We start from the raw sequence: 4,517 nt of genomic DNA, 5'->3' as shown, positions 1-4,517 counted from the left end.
TTGTGAAAATTCCAAAACCAAAAAGGAAGAAACTAGGTGAAAGAGGTGCTGAGTGCATTTTCTTAGGATATGACAAAGCATAGCGGTTCATGGTTATTGAACCTAATGACTCAATAGAGTTGAACACTATTATTGAGTCAAGAGATGCCATTTTTGATGAAACCAGATTCTCTTCCATCTCTAGGACCACAAGTTCTTTAACTGTGAGAGATATAAATGAAGAGTCTCAAACACCTAGTGCAGAACCAAGGAGAAGCAAAAGGAAAGGGACTGGAAAATCTTTTGGCCCAGAGTTCTTTACGTATCTAGTTGAAGGTGTTGTATTATTTTTAATATAATAAAATAATATATGTTCAATTTTATTGGATTTGTAAGTGCGGAAAACTTTCCTTAATTTATTTTAGCAAAATGTTTTTTATATAGTCCCACATTGGAAACTGAGGTGTCGGAATCTAGGTTAATTAATAGGTACTACCTATTAACTTTGATTTATAATAATGAGACACGCCAATGCGTGTGCAGGTATGAGCGAGGACGGTGTACCGTTCAAGCGCGTTCGCGCAAGTGCGGCGTGGGCTATTTAGGCGTTTATGGCGCACACACTTAATACACACGCTTGCATTGCTTCGAGCGAGATAAAATTTGAACCGTGTATTTTGATCAACGGCAGATTGTAGATCTATAAATATCTTTTTGATAGTCCAATTTGAACCGTTAGATCTTGCAGCCGAACGATCCAACGGCTCATATTTGAATGTCAGCATTCGTATCCCTACAGAGAGGTGCACCCATACGAACAGAGTCATGACCTGTTTAGAAGAGGCACCTCAATGCCTATAAATACCTTCTAGTATCACAACAGCAAGATATACGAAAATTCTGAAGTCTTCTCTGTTCTTGAGTTTTGTTTGTGCTTAGCAAAACTCGGGAGATTCAACTAAAAGTTGGGCTTCTTTATATCCAGGAGACGGTTCGCAATACTTCATAGCACCTTGATGTGAGGGTGAATTACGTCTTAAGGAAAACAACGTTGTAACGCGCCTAGACGTTCCTACTTCCATACTGTGATCTCTTGTTCCATTTTTCTTACATTTTTTACATAAATTTTGATACAATCCCAAATGTTTTTATCTTCCTGAAGACTCTTGGAATAACCTTTTGGTTGCGCAAACCCAAGAGAATGATATTTTTGGATTGTACCTAGTCGAAAATCAAGTGGATTTATTTTTTCACCCATACTACACTAAAACTCTAGATTTATATAGCTTTTTTTTTTTTTTTCAATCCATTCTGGTGTTCAAGGTAATTGCACATTGCTTAATTATCGGACTAATACTGACACCACCTGCATTTTTGTAAGCACATTGAGGAATCTTTATGGCATGTGTTCTGTGTTGTTCCTAGTCTACTGATACCAACCTGTATCTTGTGCTTAGAGAAAAGAAGAAATTAAGAGGGAGAGAGCAGCAGCTTAGAAGGAACAGGGGGTTGGGGAAGAAGACGAACACAGATGTGAGAGAGAGTTAGAATTGGAAATATCATTCTTCATTCCCCTCTCATGACATACCCTAATCCATTTACATACTAAGACTCTTACTATAATGACCATACAAACCTTTACTAACCCTGGTCTATTTTCCATTAAAACATTCTAACCCACACTTTCTTGTAATAAACCCTATATGAGGGCCCCACCCTTAACCAGTATCATAACATCTACACACATCTGTGCTGCAGGTTCATTAGGACTTTGTCCTTTATATATTAGTTTTGCCTCATTTCTGCATTTCTATTTCCAGATTTTGTGTCAACCATGGCTGGGATAATAGATTACTCTCTTGGATCTTCTTGGTTTTAATGATACCTTGCTATTATATTTGAAACTTGGTAATAAGAAAATCTTTTCAAATGACAAACCCAATCCTAATCACTGCATATACTTGTTGTAGTCAAGACCTGCACCCTCCCTCTTCTCCAAATTGGAATTTAATTACGAAAACTGCACTGTTATTGCAGGTATTATTCCCCTGCAGAGCCTGAAGGTTGGTGGATTTTTTGTATTATGTATACTGGAAGCTGCTGCATTACCAGGATTGGACAGCTAGTTTCAGGACAGCTATGTTTTGCTCAGTGGATACCATGAAGGGCTTCGCACTGCTACAACCGCGAACCTGCAAATCTGAAATCTCTTCTCTTGTGTCCCACGCTGGTTCCTTTGGTTAACAATCCCAACCATCTCTTGGCTGCTACCCTTGGTCCCCTTGTTTTTAGAAGTTTCTTGTTTGATATCACAGTATCCTTTTGTAATTATCCTGTATATGTCAATCATGTACATCAAGTTCTGTTCTTGGCATTACAACAGGGATGTTATACATGGTAAGACCAGTACAGATACTTTGTCGATTTCAAAGATACCCTTGATGACCAATCCAAAACTAGAAGTCAAAAAACTTATGTTCCTTCCAATAGTTCTTAAGACTCAAGAAATTTACTTTGTTGGAGTTGAATCTTGGTGTACGCCTTGCTAAGCTTATTAAGAAGGATATATCCTCAATAATTTTGCCTAAAAATAGTAATACTTAGTTTCGTGAAAGCTAGCATTGTGGACTTATATTAGCCTCTCTTTTTTTTTTGGTAAAATTGGTACGTCCAAAATTTACAAAAAAATGTGTTCGCAACCTCACAAACATTTTGCAAAGAAACTGTTTTAGTATTCCAAACTGGTTGCAACATTGTAAATTAACTATTGCGCTTTGTAGTGGGTGCAAGTTTGATCTGATGACCCCAATATGTTTTGGTCCACCTTGTTTGAGTTCAAATTTTTGACCTTGAGGGTCAAGTTAAGCTAGGCTAGGGTGACCCTAATTAGGTTGAATGTTTGACTAGGTCACTAGGGTCGACTTAATTGGCTCAGCCTGGCTCAACCTTGTAAGATTAGGGTTAGGATTTTGAAAAACTTGGTCAAATCTCATCCTGTTGCAGCTGTAGTGCTTTAGCTTGCTGGCTCAAACCGAATCAATACTGGCAGCCCATCTTCATATGTAGATGCACGAGATCTTGATTACATACATCAAGAAGCTAGCAATCGAATATAGACCATATTGTCTTACTTGCCAAAGTTGGGGCATTTCTAGCTAGATTATCCGCTACCATATTAGCGGATCTAGAAATAGAATAGATCGACCATCCGTAGTTAGGTTGTTGTGCTCTTTTTTTGGGGGAAGAACCTCCACATACATGCAATTTTCAAGCCTCAACATTTTTTCCAACTATCTAACAGAGAAAATCTCTTGGTAATTAATCAATATTAATTAATCATTTATGACATTAATTTTCTATTAATCATTTATGACATTAATTTTCTAGTACCAATTATTTTTACCCTAAAAGCCAACATTTATTAAGGAAATAAATCCGAGCCAGCAAATTCTATTCCATATAACTAGAAGGCTAATCAATACGATTAGCTGGATTGTGTGAAATTAAGGCTAACCTCAGATTCTCCCTAAAATAAGGAAATAAATATCAGCTTTGTAATGGAAAATTTCAAGTAACTGGAGAACAAGATAGCCAACCAAGAAATTTATTTCTTCAAATATTTTTTAATCTTTAACTTCCCTATATATTGGCTTATACTTGAAAGATTGAAATTAAATGATATGAAGGCAAACGAAATTTGAGTATATTTAGACATATTTGAGATATTAAATGATATTGAAGGAAAGAAGGCCTATAAATCCACCCACCATCTTTAGCTTGAATCTGAGATCAAAGAAGAACAATTTCTCTTTCTTTCTATCTATCTATCTATCTAGTGTTTCTCTTTCAAAGAAATGACAAAGAAACAAAGCAAGGGTCGGCAAAAGATTGAGATCAGAAGGATCAACTGTGAGGCTTCTCGACAGGTGACATTCTCTAAACGCAGATCAGGACTATTCAAGAAAGCGAGCGAGCTTTCTACTCTCTGTGGTGCCGAGATAGTCGTCCTTGTTTTCTCTCCTGGAGGGAAGGTGTTCTCTTTTGGCCACCCATCTGTGGAATCTACAATTGCAAAGTTCCTGCAGAACAATGAAAACATTATTAATCCACGACGGGAAACTCATGAAACTGTTGAATTGCCTCTTGTGGAAGCTCACCGTGGAGCTAGTCTTCGTGAGCTTAACAGAAAGTACACAGAAGTGCACTACTTGTTGGAAATAGAAAGGAAGAGAGCTGCGGCATTAAACCAGTTGGACAAAGAAGCTAGGGAAACCGAAGCATGGTGGCTTGGACCCGTCGAAAATATGGGATTGCTTGAGCTTCATCAGTTGAAGATTTATATGGAGGAACTTCAGAAGAACATGACCAAAAGAGTTGAAGAGCTTGTGGCTAAATCTGCTATCACCTCCCCTTTCCTGTCTATCAATTCAATGGGGATGGTAGATCGTCAATATGCAGCTTCAAGAGCTTCTCTAAATCCAAATCATGCTTCTTCAATCCTATCTGATCGATATGATTTTGGTTTTAGTCTTAGATAA

General features: G+C 37.5%; 1 pseudogene; it reads left to right on the top strand.

The window, feature by feature from the left end:
* Positions 1–3,833: 3,833 nt before the first annotated feature.
* Positions 3,834–4,517, top strand: LOC149022024 (agamous-like MADS-box protein AGL62 pseudogene; annotated as a pseudogene).

This window comes from Hakea prostrata, chromosome 3 (genome assembly GCF_041222555.1).
Source record: "Hakea prostrata isolate BN-2017 chromosome 3, UWA_Hpros_2, whole genome shotgun sequence".
NCBI classification, from domain to species: domain Eukaryota; kingdom Viridiplantae; phylum Streptophyta; class Magnoliopsida; order Proteales; family Proteaceae; genus Hakea; species Hakea prostrata.
This window is presented reverse-complemented; position numbering and strand designations above follow the sequence as displayed.